We start from the raw sequence: 18,132 nt of genomic DNA, 5'->3' as shown, positions 1-18,132 counted from the left end.
TGAGATGCTGGCCTGTCTCCATCCCTGCAGCAGCGTTTGCTGATTTCCTGATTCCCCAGAGCAGTGCACCATAGTGAGATGTCACCCTGGCCTTGCATATCTCCATCCCTGCAGCAGCGTTTGCTGACTTCCTGAATCCCCAAAGCAGTGCACCATAGTGAGATGTTGCCCTGGCCTTGCATATCTCTATCCATGCAGCAGCGTTTGCTGATTTCCTGAATCCCCAGAGCAGTGCACCAGTGAGATGCTGCCCTGTCTTGCATATCTCCATCCCTGCAGCAACGTTTGCTGATTTCCTGACTCCCCAGAGGTGTGCACCATAGTGAGATGCCGCCCTGGCCTTTCATATCTCCATCCCTGCAGCAGCGTTTGCTGATTTCCTGAATCCCCAGAGCAGTGCACCATAGTGAGTTGCACCCCAGGCCTTGCATATCTCCATCCCTGCAGCAGCGTTTGCTGATTTCCTGAGACCCCAGAGCAGTGCACCAGTGAGATGCTGGCCTGTCTCCATCCCTGCAGCAGCGTTTGCTGATTTACTGATTCCCCAGAGCAGTGCACCATAGTGAGATGTCACCCTGGCCTTGCATATCTCCATCCCTGCAGCAGCGTTTGCTGATTTCCTGAATCCCCAAAGCAGTGCACCATAGTGAGATGTCGCCCTGGCCTTGCATATCTGCATCCCTGCAGCAGCGTTTGCTGATTTCCTGAATCCTCAGAGTGGTGCACCATAGTGAGATGTCGCCCTGGCCTTGCATATCTGCATCCCTGCAGCAGCGTTCGCTGATTTCCTGAATCCTCAGACCGGTGCACCATAGTGAGATGCCGCCCTGGCCTTGCATATCTCCATCCCTGCAGCAGCGTTTAGTGATTTCCTGAATACCCACAGCGGTGCACCATAGTGAGATGCCACCCTGGCCTTGAATATCTCCATGCAGCAGCGTTTGCTGATTTCCTGAATCCCCAGAGCAGCGCACCATAGTGAGATGTCACCCTGGCCTTCCATATCTCCATCCCTGCAGCAGCGTTTGCTGATTTACTGAATCCCCAGAGCAGTGCACCATAGTGAGATGTCGCCCTGGCCTTCCATATCTCCATCCATGTAGCAGCATTTGCTGATTTCCTGAATCCCCAGAGCAGTGCACCATAGTGAGATGCCACCCTGACCTTGCATATCTCCATCCCTGCAGCAGCCTTCGCTGATTTCCTGAATCCCCAGAGCAGTGCACCATAGTGAGATGTCGCCCTGGCCTTGCATATCTCCATCCCTGCAGCAGCGTTTGCTGATTTCCTGAATCCCCAGAGCAGTGCACCATACTGAGATGCCGCCCTGGCCTTGCATATCTCTATCCCTGCAGCAGCGTTTGCTGATTTCCTGAATCCCCAGAGCAGTGCACTATAGTGAGATGCCTCCCTGGCCTTGCATATCTCCATCCCTGCAGCAGCGTTTGCTGATTTCCTGAATCCTCAGAGCAGTGCACCATAGTGAGATGCCGGCCTGGCCTTGCATACCTCCATCCCTGCAGCAGCTTTTGCTGATTTCCTGAATCCCCAGAGCAGCGCACCATAGTGAGATGCCGCCCTGACCTTGCATATCTCCATCCCTGCAGCAGCGTTCGCTGATTTACTAACTCCTCAGAGCAGTGCACCATAGTGAGATGCCGCCCTGGCCTTGCTTATCTTAATCCCTGCACCAGCATTTGCTGATTTCCTGAATCCCCAGAGCAGCGCACCAGAGTGAGATACCGCCATGGCCTCACATACCTCGATCCCTGCAGCAGCGTTTGCTGATTTCCTGAATCCCCAGAGCAGCGCACCAGAGTGAGATGCCTCCCGGGCCTTGCATATCTCCATCCTTTCAGCAGCGTCTGCTGATTTTCTGCATCCCCAGAGCAGTGCACCATAGTAAGATGCCGCCATGGCCTTGCATATCTCCATCCCTGCAGCAGCGTTTGCTGATTTCCTGAATACCCAGAGCGGTCCACCATAGTGAGATGCCACCCTGGCCTTGCAAATCTCCATCCCTGCAGCAGCGTTTGCTGATTTCTTGAATCCCCAGAGCAGTGCACCATAGTGAGATGCCGCCCTATCCTTGCATATCTCCATCCCTGCTGCAGCGTTTGCTGATTTCCTGAATCCCCAGAGCAGTGCACCATAGTGAGATGCACCCCAGGCCTTGCATATCTCCATCCCTGCAGCAGCGTTCGCTGATTTCCTGAATCCCCAGAGCAGTGCACCATAGTGAGATGCCGCCAAGGGCCTTGCATATCTCCATCCCTGCAGCAGTGTTTGCTGATTTCTTGAATCCCCAGAGCAGTGCACCATAGTGAGATGCCGCCAAGGGCCTTGCATATCTCCATCCCTGCAGCAGCGTTCGCTGATTTCCTGAATCCCCAGAGCAGTGCACCATAGTGAGATGCTGCCCTGGCCTTGCATATCTCCATCCATGCAGCAGCGTTTGCTGATTTCCTGAATCCCCAGAGCAGTGCACCATAGTGATATGCCGCCCTGGTTTCACATATCTCCATCCCTGCAGCAGCGTTTCCTGATTTCCTGAATCCCCGGAGCAGTGCACCATAGTGATATGCCGCCCTGGCCCTGCATATCTCCATCCCTGCAGCAGCGTTTGCTGATTTCCTGAATCCCCAGAGCAGTGCACCATAGTGAGATGCTGCCCTGGCCTTGCATATCTCCATCCTTGCAGCAATATTTGCCGATTTCCTGAATCCCCAAAGCGGTGCACCATAGTGAGATGCCGCCCTGGCCTTGCATATCTCCAACCCTGCAGCAGCGTTTGCTGATTTCATGAATACCCAGAGCGGTGCACCATAGTGAGATGCCGCCCTGGCCTTGCATATCTCCATCCCTGCAGCAGCGTTTGCTGATTTCCAGAATCCCCAGAGCAGTGCACCATAGTGAGATGCCGCCCTGGCCTTGCATATCTCCATCCCTGCAGCAGCGTTTGCTGATTTCCTGAACCCCCAGAGCAGTGTACCATAGTGAGATGCCGCCCTGGCCTTGCATATCTCCATCAATGCAGCAGCGTTTGCTGATTTCCTGAACCACCAGAGCAGTGCACCATAGTGAGATGCACCCCAGGCCGTGCATATCTCCATCCCTGCAGCAGCGTTTAGTGATTTCCTGAATCCCGAGAGCGGTGCACCATAGTGAGATGCCACCCTGGCCTTGCACATCTCCCTCCCCGCTGCAGCGTTTGCTGATTTTCTGAATCCCCCGAGCAGTGCACCATAGTGAGATGCCGCCCTGGCCTTCCATATCTCCATCCCTGCAGCAGCGTTTGCTGATTTCCTGAATCCCCAGAGCAGTGCACCATAGTGAGATGCCGCCCTGACCTTGCATATCTCCATCCCTGCAGCAGCCTTCGCTGATTTCCTGAATCCCCAAAGCAGTGCACCATAGAGAGATGCCGCCCTGGCTTGTATATCTCCATCCCTGCAGCAGCGTTTGCTGATTTCCTGAATCCCCAGAGCAGTGCACCATACTGAGATGCCGCCATGGCCTTGCATATCTCCATCCCTGCAGCAGCGATTGCTGATTTCCTGAGACCCCAGAGCAGTACACCAGTGAGATGCTGGCCTGTCTCCATCCCTGCAGCAGCGTTTGCTGATTTCCTGATTCCCCAGAGCAGTGCACCATAGTGAGATGTCACCCTGGCCTTGCATATCTGCCATCCCTACAGCAGCGTTTGCTGACTTCCTGAATCCCCAAAGCAGTGCACCATAGTGAGATGTTGCCCTGGCCTTGCATATCTCTATCCATGCAGCAGCGTTTGCTGATTTCCTGAATCCCCAGAGCAGTGCACCAGTGAGATGCTGCCCTGTCTTGCATATCTCCATCCCTGCAGCAACGTTTGCTGATTTCCTGACTCCCCAGAGGTGTGCACCATAGTGAGATGCCGCCCTGGCCTTTCATATCTCCATCCCTGCAGCAGTGTTTGCTGATTTCCTGAATCCCCAGAGCAGTGCACCATAGTGAGATGCACCCCAGGCCTTGCATATCTCCATCCCTGCAGCAGCGTTTGCTGATTTCCTGAGACCCCAGAGCAGTGCACCAGTGAGATGCTGGCCTGTCTCCATCCCTGCAGCAGCGTTTGCTGATTTACTGATTCCCCAGAGCAGTGCACCATAGTGAGATGTCACCCTGGCCTTGCATATCTCCATCCCTGCAGCAGCGTTTGCTGATTTCCTGAATCCCCAAAGCAGTGCACCATAGTGAGATGTCACCCTGGCCTTGCATATCTGCATCCCTGCAGCAGCGTTTGCTGATTTCCTGAATCCTCAGAGTGGTGCACCATAGTGAGATGTCGCCCTGGCCTTGCATATCTGCATCCCTGCAGCAGCGTTCGCTGATTTCCTGAATCCCCAGAGTGGTGCACCATAGTGAGATGCCGCCCTGGCCTTGCATATCTCCATCCCTGCAGCAGCGTTTAGTGATTTCCTGAATACCCACAGCGGTGCACCATAGTGAGATGCCACCCTGGCCTTGAATATCTCCATGCAGCAGCGTTTGCTGATTTCCTGAATCCCCAGAGCAGCGCACCATAGTGAGATGTCACCCTGGCCTTCCATATCTCCATCCCTGCAGCAGCGTTTGCTGATTTACTGAATCCCCAGAGCAGTGCACCATAGTGAGATGTCACCCTGGCCTTCCATATCTCCATCCCTGCAGCAGCGTTTGCTGATTTCCTGAATCCCCAGAGCAGTGCACCATAGTGAGATGCCACCCTGACCTTGCATATCTCCATCCCTGCAGCAGCCTTCGCTGATTTCCTGAATCCCCAGAGCAGTGCACCATAGTGAGATGTCGCCCTGGCCTTGCATATCTCCATCCCTGCAGCAGCGTTTGCTGATTTCCTGAATCCCCAGAGCAGTGCACCATAGTGAGATGTCGCCCTGGCCTTGCATATCTCCATTCCTGCAGCAGCGTTTGCTGATTTCCTGAATCCCCAGAGCAGTGCACCATAGTGAGATGCCGCCCTGGCCTTGCATATCTCCATCCCTGCAGCAGCGTTTGCTGATTTCCTGAATCCTCAGAGCAGTGCACCAAAGTGAGATGCCAGCCTGGCCATGCATATCTCCATCCCAGCAGCAGCTTTTGCTGATTTCCTGAATCCACAGAGCAGCGCACCATAGTGAGATGCCGCCCTGACCTTGCATATCTCCATCCCTGCAGCAGCGTTCGCTGATTTACTGACTCCTCAGAGCAGTGCACCATAGTGAGATGCCGCCCTGGCCTTGCTTATCTTAATCCCTGCACCAGCATTTGCTGATTTCCTGAATCCCCAGAGCAGCGCACCAGAGTGAGATACCGCCATGGCCTTACATACCTCGATCCCGGCAGCAGCGTTTGCTGATTTCCTGAAATCCGAGAGCAGCGCACCAGAGTGAGATGCCTCCCGGGCCTTGCATATCTCCATCCTTTCAGCAGCGTTTGCTGATTTCCTGAATCCCTAGAGCAGTGCACCATAGTGAGATGCCTCCTGGCCTTGCATATCTCCATCCCAACTGCAGCGTTTGCTGATTTCCTGAATCCACAGAGCAGTGCACCATAGTGAGATACCGCCCTGGCCTTGCATATCTCCATCCCTGCAGCAGCGTCTGCTGATTTTCTGCATCCCCAGAGCAGTGCACCATAGTAAGATGCCGCCATGGCCTTGCATATCTCCATCCCTACAGCAGCGTTTGCTGATTTCCTGAATACCCAGAGCGGTCCACCATAGTGAGATGCCACCCTGGTCTTGCAAATCTCCATCCCTGCAGCAGTGTTTAGTGATTTTTTGAATACCCAGAGCGGTGCACCATAGTGAGATGCGGCCCTGGCCTTGCATACCTCAATCCCTGCAGCAGCGTTCGCTGATTTCCTGAATCCCCAGAGCAGTGCACCATAGTGAGATGCACCCCAGGCTTTGCATATCTCCATCCCTGCAGCAGCGTTCGATGATTTCCTGAATCCCCAGAGCAGTGCACCATAGTGAGATGCCGCCAAGGGCCTTGCATATCTCCATCCCTGCAGCAGCGTTTGCTGATTTCTTGAATCCCCAGAGCAGTGCACCATAGTGAGATGCCACCAAGGGCCTTGCATATCTCCATCCCTGCAGCAGCGTTTGCTGATTTCTTGAATCCCCAGAGCGGTGCACCATAGTGAGATGCCGCCCTGGCCTTGCATATCTCCATCCCTGCAGCAGCGTTTGCTGATTTCCAGAATCCCCAGAGCAGTGCACCATAGTGAGATGCCGCCCTGGCCTTGCATATCTCCATCCCTGCAGCAGCGTTTGCTGATTTCCTGAATCCCCAGAGCAGTGTACCATAGTGAGATGCCGCCCTGGCCTTGCATATCTCCATCCCTGCAGCAGCGTTTGCTGATTTCCTGAACCCCCAGAGCAGAGCACCATAGTGAGATGCACCCCAGGCCGTGCATATCTCCATCCCTGCTGCAGCGTTTAGTGATTTCCTGAATCCCGAGAGCGGTGCACCATAGTGAGATGCCACCCTGGCCTTGCACATCTCCCTCCCCGCTGCAGCGTTTGCTGATTTTCTGAATCCCCCGAGCAGTGCACCATAGTGAGATGCCGCCCTGGCCTTGCATATCTCCATCTATGCAGCAGCGTTTGCTGATTTCCTGAATCCCCAAAGCAGTGCACCTTAGTGAGATGCCGCCCTGGCCTTGCATATCTCCATCCCTGCAGCAGCGTTTGCTGATTTTCTGAATCCCCAGAGCAGTGCACCTTAGTGAGATGCCGCCCTGGCCTTGCATATCTCCATCCCTGCAGCAGCGTTTGCTGATTTCCTGAATCCCCAGAGCAGTGTACCTTAGTGAGATGCCGCCCTGGCCTTGCATATCTCCATCCCTGCAGCAGCGTTTGCTGATTTCCTGAATCCCCAGAGCAGTGCACTATAGTGAGATGCCTCCCTGGCCTTGCATATCTCCATCCCTGCAGCAGCGTTTGCTGATTTCCTGAATCCTCAGAGCAGTGCACCATAGTGAGATGCCGGCCTGGCCTTGCATACCTCCATCCCTGCAGCAGCTTTTGCTGATTTCCTGAATCCCCAGAGCAGCGCACCATAGTGAGATGCCGCCCTGACCTTGCATATCTCCATCCCTGCAGCAGCGTTCGCTGATTTACTAACTCCTCAGAGCAGTGCACCATAGTGAGATGCCGCCCTGGCCTTGCTTATCGTAATCCCTGCACCAGCATTTGCTGATTTCCTGAATCCCCAGAGCAGCGCACCAGAGTGAGATACCGCCATGGCCTCACATACCTCGATCCCTGCAGCAGCGTTTGCTGATTTCCTGAATCCCCAGAGCAGCGCACCAGAGTGAGATGCCTCCCGGGCCTTGCATATCTCCATCCTTTCAGCAGCGTCTGCTGATTTTCTGCATCCCCAGAGCAGTGCACCATAGTAAGATGCCGCCATGGCCTTGCATATCTCCATCCCTGCAGCAGCGTTTGCTGATTTCCTGAATACCCAGAGCGGTCCACCATAGTGAGATGCCACCCTGGCCTTGCAAATCTCCATCCCTGCAGCAGCGTTTGCTGATTTCTTGAATCCCCAGAGCAGTGTACCATAGTGAGATGCCGCCCTATCCTTGCATATCTCCATCCCTGCTGCAGCGTTTGCTGATTTCCTGAATCCCCAGAGCAGTGCACCATAGTGAGATGCACCCCAGGCCTTGCATATCTCCATCCCTGCAGCAGCGTTCGCTGATTTCCTGAATCCCCAGAGCAGTGCACCATAGTGAGATGCCGCCAAGGGCCTTGCATATCTCCATCCCTGCAGCAGTGTTTGCTGATTTCTTGAATCCCCAGAGCAGTGCACCATAGTGAGATGCCGCCAAGGGCCTTGCATATCTCCATCCCTGCAGCAGCGTTCGCTGATTTCCTGAATCCCCAGAGCAGTGCACCATAGTGAGATGCTGCCCTGGCCTTGCATATCTCCATCCATGCAGCAGCGTTTGCTGATTTCCTGAATCCCCAGAGCAGTGCACCATAGTGATATGCCGCCCTGGTTTCGCATATCTCCATCCCTGCAGCAGCGTTTCCTGATTTCCTGAATCCCCGGAGCAGTGCACCATAGTGATATGCCGCCCTGGCCCTGCATATCTCCATCCCTGCAGCAGCGTTTGCTGATTTCCTGAATCCCCAGAGCAGTGCACCATAGTGAGATGCTGCCCTGGCCTTGCATATCTCCATCCTTGCAGCAATATTTGCCGATTTCCTGAATCCCCAAAGCGGTGCACCATAGTGAGATGCCGCCCTGGCCTTGCATATCTCCAACCCTGCAGCAGCGTTTGCTGATTTCATGAATACCCAGAGCGGTGCACCATAGTGAGATGCCGCCCTGGCCTTGCATATCTCCATCCCTGCAGCAGCATTTGCTGATTTCCAGAATCCCCAGAGCAGTGCACCATAGTGAGATGCCGCCCTGGCCTTGCATATCTCCATCCCTGCAGCAGCGTTTGCTGATTTCCTGAACCCCCAGAGCAGTGTACCATAGTGAGATGCCGCCCTGGCCTTGCATATCTCCATCAATGCAGCAGCGTTTGCTGATTTCCTGAACCCCCAGAGCAGTGCACCATAGTGAGATGCACCCCAGGCCGTGCATATCTCCATCCCTGCAGCAGCGTTTAGTGATTTCCTGAATCCCGAGAGCGGTGCACCATAGTGAGATGCCACCCTGGCCTTGCACATCTCCCTCCCCGCTGCAGCGTTTGCTGATTTTCTGAATCCCCCGAGCAGTACACCAGTGAGATGCTGGCCTGTCTCCATCCCTGCAGCAGCGTTTGCTGATTTCCTGATTCCCCAGAGCAGTGCACCATAGTGAGATGTCACCCTGGCCTTGCATATCTGCCATCCCTACAGCAGCGTTTGCTGACTTCCTGAATCCCCAAAGCAGTGCACCATAGTGAGATGTTGCCCTGGCCTTGCATATCTCTATCCATGCAGCAGCGTTTGCTGATTTCCTGAATCCCCAGAGCAGTGCACCAGTGAGATGCTGCCCTGTCTTGTATATCTCCATCCCTGCAGCAACGTTTGCTGATTTCCTGACTCCCCAGAGGTGTGCACCATAGTGAGATGCCGCCCTGGCCTTTCATATCTCCATCCCTGCAGCAGTGTTTGCTGATTTCCTGAATCCCCAGAGCAGTGCACCATAGTGAGATGCACCCCAGGCCTTGCATATCTCCATCCCTGCAGCAGCGTTTGCTGATTTCCTGAGACCCCAGAGCAGTGCACCAGTGAGATGCTGGCCTGTCTCCATCCCTGCAGCAGCGTTTGCTGATTTACTGATTCCCCAGAGCAGTGCACCATAGTGAGATGTCACCCTGGCCTTGCATATCTCCATCCCTGCAGCAGCGTTTGCTGATTTCCTGAATCCCCAAAGCAGTGCACCATAGTGAGATGTCACCCTGGCCTTGCATATCTGCATCCCTGCAGCAGCGTTTGCTGATTTCCTGAATCCTCAGAGTGGTGCACCATAGTGAGATGTCGCCCTGGCCTTGCATATCTGCATCCCTGCAGCAGCGTTCGCTGATTTCCTGAATCCTCAGAGTGGTGCACCATAGTGAGATGCCGCCCTGGCCTTGCATATCTCCATCCCTGCAGCAGCGTTTAGTGATTTCCTGAATACCCACAGCGGTGCACCATAGTGAGATGCCACCCTGGCCTTGAATATCTCCATGCAGCAGCGTTTGCTGATTTCCTGAATCCCCAGAGCAGCGCACCATAGTGAGATGTCACCCTGGCCTTCCATATCTCCATCCCTGCAGCAGCGTTTGCTGATTTACTGAATCCCCAGAGCAGTGCACCATAGTGAGATGTCACCCTGGCCTTCCATATCTCCATCCCTGCAGCAGCGTTTGCTGATTTCCTGAATCCCCAGAGCAGTGCACCATAGTGAGATGCCACCCTGACCTTGCATATCTCCATCCCTGCAGCAGCCTTCGCTGATTTCCTGAATCCCCAGAGCAGTGCACCATAGTGAGATGTCGCCCTGGCCTTGCATATCTCCATCCCTGCAGCAGCGTTTGCTGATTTCCTGAATCCCCAGAGCAGTGCACCATAGTGAGATGTCGCCCTGGCCTTGCATATCTCCATTCCTGCAGCAGCGTTTGCTGATTTCCTGAATCCCCAGAGCAGTGCACCATAGTGAGATGCCGCCCTGGCCTTGCATATCTCCATCCCTGCAGCAGCGTTTGCTGATTTCCTGAATCCTCAGAGCAGTGCACCATAGTGAGATGCCAGCCTGGCCATGCATATCTCCATCCCAGCAGCAGCTTTTGCTGATTTCCTGAATCCACAGAGCAGCGCACCATAGTGAGACTCCGCCCTGACCTTGCATATCTCCATCCCTGCAGCAGCGTTCGCTGATTTACTGACTCCTCAGAGCAGTGCACCATAGTGAGATGCCGCCCTGGCCTTGCTTATCTTAATCCCTGCACCAGCATTTGCTGATTTCCTGAATCCCCAGAGCAGCGCACCAGAGTGAGATACCGCCATGGCCTTACATACCTCGATCCCTGCAGCAGCGTTTGCTGATTTCCTGAATCCCGAGAGCAGCGCACCAGAGTGAGATGCCTCCCGGGCCTTGCATATCTCCATCCTTTCAGCAGCGTTTGCTGATTTCCTGAATCCCTAGAGCAGTGCACCATAGTGAGATGCCTCCTGGCCTTGCATATCTCCATCCCAACTGCAGCGTTTGCTGATTTCCTGAATCCACAGAGCAGTGCACCATAGTGAGATACCGCCCTGGCCTTGCATATCTCCATCCCTGCAGCAGCGTCTGCTGATTTTCTGCATCCCCAGAGCAGTGCACCATAGTAAGATGCCGCCATGGCCTTGCATATCTCCATCCCTACAGCAGCGTTTGCTGATTTCCTGAATACCCAGAGCGGTCCACCATAGTGAGATGCCACCCTGGTCTTGCAAATCTCCATCCCTGCAGCAGTGTTTAGTGATTTTTTGAATACCCAGAGCGGTGCACCATAGTGAGATGCGGCCCTGGCCTTGCATACCTCAATCCCTGCAGCAGCGTTCGCTGATTTCCTGAATCCCCAGAGCAGTGCACCATAGTGAGATGCACCCCAGGCTTTGCATATCTCCATCCCTGCAGCAGCGTTCGATGATTTCCTGAATCCCCAGAGCAGTGCACCATAGTGAGATGCCGCCAAGGGCCTTGCATATCTCCATCCCTGCAGCAGCGTTTGCTGATTTCTTGAATCCCCAGAGCAGTGCACCATAGTGAGATGCCACCAAGGGCCTTGCATATCTCCATCCCTGCAGCAGCGTTTGCTGATTTCTTGAATCCCCAGAGCGGTGCACCATAGTGAGATGCCGCCCTGGCCTTGCATATCTCCATCCCTGCAGCAGCGTTTGCTGATTTCCAGAATCCCCAGAGCAGTGCACCATAGTGAGATGCCGCCCTGGCCTTGCATATCTCCATCCCTGCAGCAGCGTTTGCTGATTTCCTGAATCCCCAGAGCAGTGTACCATAGTGAGATGCCGCCCTGGCCTTGCATATCTCCATCCCTGCAGCAGCGTTTGCTGATTTCCTGAACCCCCAGAGCAGAGCACCATAGTGAGATGCACCCCAGGCCGTGCATATCTCCATCCCTGCTGCAGCGTTTAGTGATTTCCTGAATCCCGAGAGCGGTGCACCATAGTGAGATGCCACCCTGGCCTTGCACATCTCCCTCCCCGCTGCAGCGTTTGCTGATTTTCTGAATCCCCCGAGCAGTGCACCATAGTGAGATGCCGCCCTGGCCTTGCATAACTCCATCTATGCAGCAGCGTTTGCTGATTTCCTGAATCCCCAAAGCAGTGCACCTTAGTGAGATGCCGCCCTGGCCTTGCATATCTCCATCCCTGCAGCAGCGTTTGCTGATTTTCTGAATCCCCAGAGCAGTGCACCTTAGTGAGATGCCGCCCTGGCCTTGCATATCTCCATCCCTGCAGCAGCGTTTGCTGATTTCCTGAATCCCCAGAGCAGTGTACCTTAGTGAGATGCCGCCCTGGCCTTGCATATCTCCATCCCTGCAGCAGCGTTTGCTGATTTCCAGAATCTCTAGAGCAGTGCACCATAGGGAGATGCCGCCCTGGCATTGCATATCTCCATCCCTGCAGCAGCGTTTGCTGATTTCCTGAATCCCAAGAGCAGTGTACCTTGGTGAGATGCCGCCCTGGCCTTGCATATCTCCACCCCTGCAGCAGCGTTTGCTGATTTCCTGAATCCCCAGAGCAGTGTACCTTAGTGAGATGCCGCCCTGGCATTGCATATCTCCATCCCTGCAGTAGCGTTTGCTGATTTCCTGAATCCCCAGAGCAGTGTACCTTAGTGAGATGCCGCCCTGGCCTTGCATATCTCCATCCCTGCAGCAGCGTCTGCTGATTTCCTGAATCCCCAGAGCAGTGCACCTTAGTGAGATGCCGCCCTGGCCTTGCATATCTCCATCCCTGCAGCAGCGTTTGCTGATTTCCTGAATCCCCAGAGCAGTGCACCTTAGTGAGATGCCGCCATGGCCTTGCATACCTCCATCCGTGCAGCAGCGTTTGCTGATTTCCGGAATCCCCAGAGCAGTGCACCATAGTGAGATGCCGCCCTGGCCTTGCATATCTCCATCCCAGCAGCAGCGTTTGCTGATTTCCTGAATCCCCAGAGCAGTGCACCTTAGTGAGATGCCACCCTGGCCTTGCATATCTCCATCCCCGCATCAGCGTTTGCTGATTTCCTGAATCCCCAGAGCAGTGTACCTTAGTGAGATGCCGCCCTGGCATTGCATATCTCCATCCCTGTAGCAGCGTTTGCTGATTTCCTGAATCCCCAGAGCAGTGTACCTTAGTGAGATGCCGCCCTGGCCTTGCATAACTCCATCCCTGCTGCAGCGTTTGCTGATTTCCTGAATCCCCAGAGCAGTGCACCATAGTGAGATGCACACCAGACCGTGCATATCTCCATCCCCGCAGCAGCGTTTGCTGATTTCCTGAATCCCCAGAGCAGTGCACCATAGTGAGAGACAGCCTTGGCCTTGCATATCTCCATCCCTGCACCAGCGTTTTCTGATTTCCAGAATCTCCAGAGCAGTGCACCATAGTGAGATGCCGCCCTGGCATTGCATATCTCCATCCCTGCAGCAGCGTTGGCTGATTTACTGAATCCCCAGAGCAGTGCACCATAGTGAGATGTCGCCCTGGCCTTCCATATCTCCATCCATGTAGCAGCATTTGCTGATTTCCTGAATCCCCAGAGCAGTGCACCATAGTGAGATGCCACCCTGACCTTGCATATCTCCATCCCTGCAGCAGCCTTCGCTGATTTCCTGAATCCCCAGAGCAGTGCACCATAGTGAGATGTCGCCCTGGCCTTGCATATCTCCATCCCTGCAGCAGCGTTTGCTGATTTCCTGAATCCCCAGAGCAGTGCACCATACTGAGATGCCGCCCTGGCCTTGCATATCTCTATCCCTGCAGCAGCGTTTGCTGATTTCCTGAATCCCCAGAGCAGTGCACTATAGTGAGATGCCTCCCTGGCCTTGCATATCTCCATCCCTGCAGCAGCGTTTGCTGATTTCCTGAATCCTCAGAGCAGTGCACCATAGTGAGATGCCGGCCTGGCCTTGCATACCTCCATCCCTGCAGCAGCTTTTGCTGATTTCCTGAATCCCCAGAGCAGCGCACCATAGTGAGATGCCGCCCTGACCTTGCATATCTCCATCCCTGCAGCAGCGTTCGCTGATTTACTAACTCCTCAGAGCAGTGCACCATAGTGAGATGCCGCCCTGGCCTTGCTTATCTTAATCCCTGCACCAGCATTTGCTGATTTCCTGAATCCCCAGAGCAGCGCACCAGAGTGAGATACCGCCATGGCCTCACATACCTCGATCCCTGCAGCAGCGTTTGCTGATTTCCTGAATCCCCAGAGCAGCGCACCAGAGTGAGATGCCTCCCGGGCCTTGCATATCTCCATCCTTTCAGCAGCGTCTGCTGATTTTCTGCATCCCCAGAGCAGTGCACCATAGTAAGATGCCGCCATGGCCTTGCATATCTCCATCCCTGCAGCAGCGTTTGCTGATTTCCTGAATACCCAGAGCGGTCCACCATAGTGAGATGCCACCCTGGCCTTTCAAATCTCCATCCCTGCAGCAGTGTTTAGTGATTTTCTGAATACCCAGAGCGGTGCACCATAGTGAGATGCCACCCTGGCCTTGCATACCTCCATCCCTGCAGCAGCGTTTGCTGATTTCTTGAATCCCCAGAGCAGTGCACCATAGTGAGATGCCGCCCTATCCTTGCATATCTCCATCCCTGCTGCAGCGTTTGCTGATTTCCTGAATCCCCAGAGCAGTGCACCATAGTGAGATGCACCCCAGGCCTTGCATATCTCCATCCCTGCAGCAGCGTTCGCTGATTTCCTGAATCCCCAGAGCAGTGCACCATAGTGAGATGCCGCCAAGGGCCTTGCATATCTCCATCCCTGCAGCAGTGTTTGCTGATTTCTTGAATCCCCAGAGCAGTGCACCATAGTGAGATGCCGCCAAGGGCCTTGCATATCTCCATCCCTGCAGCAGCGTTCGCTGATTTCCTGAATCCCCAGAGCAGTGCACCATAGTGAGATGCTGCCCTGGCCTTGCATATCTCCATCCATGCAGCAGCGTTTGCTGATTTCCTGAATCCCCAGAGCAGTGCACCATAGTGATATGCCGCCCTGGTTTCGCATATCTCCATCCCTGCAGCAGCGTTTCCTGATTTCCTGAATCCCCGGAGCAGTGCACCATAGTGATATGCCGCCCTGGCCCTGCATATCTCCATCCCTGCAGCAGCATTTGCCGATTTCCTGAATCCCCAAAGCGGTGCACCATAGTGAGATGCCGCCCTGGCCTTGCATATCTCCAACCCTGCAGCAGCGTTTGCTGATTTCATGAATACCCAGAGCGGTGCACCATAGTGAGATGCCGCCCTGGCCTTGCATATCTCCATCCCTGCAGCAGCGTTTGCTGATTTCCAGAATCCCCAGAGCAGTGCACCATAGTGAGATGCCGCCCTGGCCTTGCATATCTCCATCCCTGCAGCAGCGTTTGCTGATTTCCTGAACCCCCAGAGCAGTGTACCATAGTGAGATGCCGCCCTGGCCTTGCATATCTCCATCCCTGCAGCAGCGTTTGCTGATTTCCTGAACCCCCAGAGCAGTGCACCATAGTGAGATGCACCCCAGGCCGTGCATATCTCCATCCCTGCAGCAGCGTTTAGTGATTTCCTGAATCCCGAGAGCGGTGCACCATAGTGAGATGCCACCCTGGCCTTGCACATCTCCCTACCCGCTGCAGCGTTTGCTGATTTTCTGAATCCCCCGAGCAGTGCACCATAGTGAGATGCCGCCCTGGCCTTCCATATCTCCATCCCTGCAGCAGCGTTTGCTGATTTCCTGAATCCCCAGAGCAGTGCACCATAGTGAGATGCCGCCCTGACCTTGCATATCTCCATCCCTGCAGCAGCCTTCGCTGATTTCCTGAATCCCCAAAGCAGTGCACCATAGAGAGATGCCGCCCTGGCTTGTATATCTCCATCCCTGCAGCAGCGTTTGCTGATTTCCTGAATCCCCAGAGCAGTGCACCATACTGAGATGCCGCCATGGCCTTGCATATCTCCATCCCTGCAGCAGCGATTGCTGATTTCCTGAGACCCCAGAGCAGTACACCAGTGAGATGCTGGCCTGTCTCCATCCCTGCAGCAGCGTTTGCTGATTTCCTGATTCCCCAGAGCAGTGCACCATAGTGAGATGTCACCCTGTCCTTGCATATCTGCCATCCCTACAGCAGCGTTTGCTGACTTCCTGAATCCCCAAAGCAGTGCACCATAGTGAGATGTTGCCCTGGCCTTGCATATCTCTATCCATGCAGCAGCGTTTGCTGATTTCCTGAATCCCCAGAGCAGTGCACCAGTGAGATGCTGCCCTGTCTTGCATATCTCCATCCCTGCAGCAACGTTTGCTGATTTCCTGACTCCCCAGAGGTGTGCAGCATAGTGAGATGCCGCCCTGGCCTTTCATATCTCCATCCCTGCAGCAGTGTTTGCTGATTTCCTGAATCCCCAGAGCAGTGCACCATAGTGAGATGCACCCCAGGCCTTGCATATCTCCATCCCTGCAGCAGCGTTTGCTGATTTCCTGAGACCCCAGAGCAGTGCACCAGTGAGATGCTGGCCTGTCTCCATCCCTGCAGCAGCGTTTGCTGATTTACTGATTCCCCAGAGCAGTGCACCATAGTGAGATGTCACCCTGGCCTTGCATATCTCCATCCCTGCAGCAGCGTTTGCTGATTTCCTGAATCCCCAAAGCAGTGCACCATAGTGAGATGTCACCCTGGCCTTGCATATCTGCATCCCTGCAGCAGCGTTTGCTGATTTCCTGAATCCTCAGAGTGGTGCACCATAGTGAGATGTCGCCCTGGCCTTGCATATCTGCATCCCTGCAGCAGCGTTCGCTGATTTCCTGAATCCTCAGAGTGGTGCACCATAGTGAGATGCCGCCCTGGCCTTGCATATCTCCATCCCTGCAGCAGCGTTTAGTGATTTCCTGAATACCCACAGCGGTGCACCATAGTGAGATGCCACCCTGGCCTTGAATATCTCCATGCAGCAGCGTTTGCTGATTTCCTGAATCCCCAGAGCAGCGCACCATAGTGAGATGTCACCCTGGCCTTCCATATCTCCATCCCTGCAGCAGCGTTTGCTGATTTACTGAATCCCCAGAGCAGTGCACCATAGTGAGATGTCGCCCTGGCCTTCCATATCTCCATCCCTGCAGCAGCGTTTGCTGATTTCCTGAATCCCCAGAGCAGTGCACCATAGTGAGATGCCACCCTGACCTTGCATATCTCCATCCCTGCAGCAGCCTTCGCTGATTTCCTGAATCCCCAGAGCAGTGCACCATAGTGAGATGTCGCCCTGGCCTTGCATATCTCCATCCCTGCAGCAGCGTTTGCTGATTTCCTGAATCCCCAGAGCAGTGCACCATAGTGAGATGTCGCCCTGGCCTTGCATATCTCCATTCCTGCAGCAGCGTTTGCTGATTTCCTGAATCCCCAGAGCAGTGCACCATAGTGAGATGCCGCCCTGGCCTTGCATATCTCCATCCCTGCAGCAGCGTTTGCTGATTTCCTGAATCCTCAGAGCAGTGCACCATAGTGAGATGCCAGCCTGGCCATGCATATCTCCATCCCAGCAGCAGCTTTTGCTGATTTCCTGAATCCACAGAGCAGCGCACCATAGTGAGATGCCGCCCTGACCTTGCATATCTCCATCCCTGCAGCAGCGTTCGCTGATTTACTGACTCCTCAGAGCAGTGCACCATAGTGAGATGCCGCCCTGGCCTTGCTTATCTTAATCCCTGCACCAGCATTTGCTGATTTCCTGAATCCCCAGAGCAGCGCACCAGAGTGAGATACCGCCATGGCCTCACATACCTCGATCCCTGCAGCAGCGTTTGCTGATTTCCTGAATCCCGAGAGCAGCGCACCAGAGTGAGATGCCTCCCGGGCCTTGCATATCTCCATCCTTTCAGCAGCGTTTGCTGATTTCCTGAATCCCTAGAGCAGTGCACCATAGTGAGATGCCTCCTGGCCTTGCATATCTCCATCCCAACTGCAGCGTTTGCTGATTTCCTGAATCCACAGAGCAGTGCACCATAGTGAGATACCGCCCTGGCCTTGCATATCTCCATCCCTGCAGCAGCGTCTGCTGATTTTCTGCATCCCCAGAGCAGTGCACCATAGTAAGATGCCGCCATGGCCTTGCATATCTCCATCCCTACAGCAGCGTTTGCTGATTTCCTGAATACCCAGAGCGGTCCACCATAGTGAGATGCTACCCTGGTCTTGCAAATCTCCATCCCTGCAGCAGTGTTTAGTGATTTTTTGAATACCCAGAGCGGTGCACCATAGTGAGATGCGGCCCTGGCCTTGCATACCTCAATCCCTGCAGCAGCGTTCGCTGATTTCCTGAATCCCCAGAGCAGTGCACCATAGTGAGATGCACCCCAGGCTTTGCATATCTCCATCCCTGCAGCAGCGTTCGCTGATTTCCTGAATCCCCAGAGCAGTGCACCATAGTGAGATGCCGCCAAGGGC

The sequence above is a fragment of the Ambystoma mexicanum genome, chromosome 2q (assembly GCF_040938575.1).
Source record: "Ambystoma mexicanum isolate Mex_15411 chromosome 2q, UKY_AmexF1_1, whole genome shotgun sequence".
Taxonomy (NCBI): Eukaryota; Metazoa; Chordata; class Amphibia; order Caudata; family Ambystomatidae; genus Ambystoma; species Ambystoma mexicanum.
Note: the sequence above shows the minus strand (reverse complement) of the source record.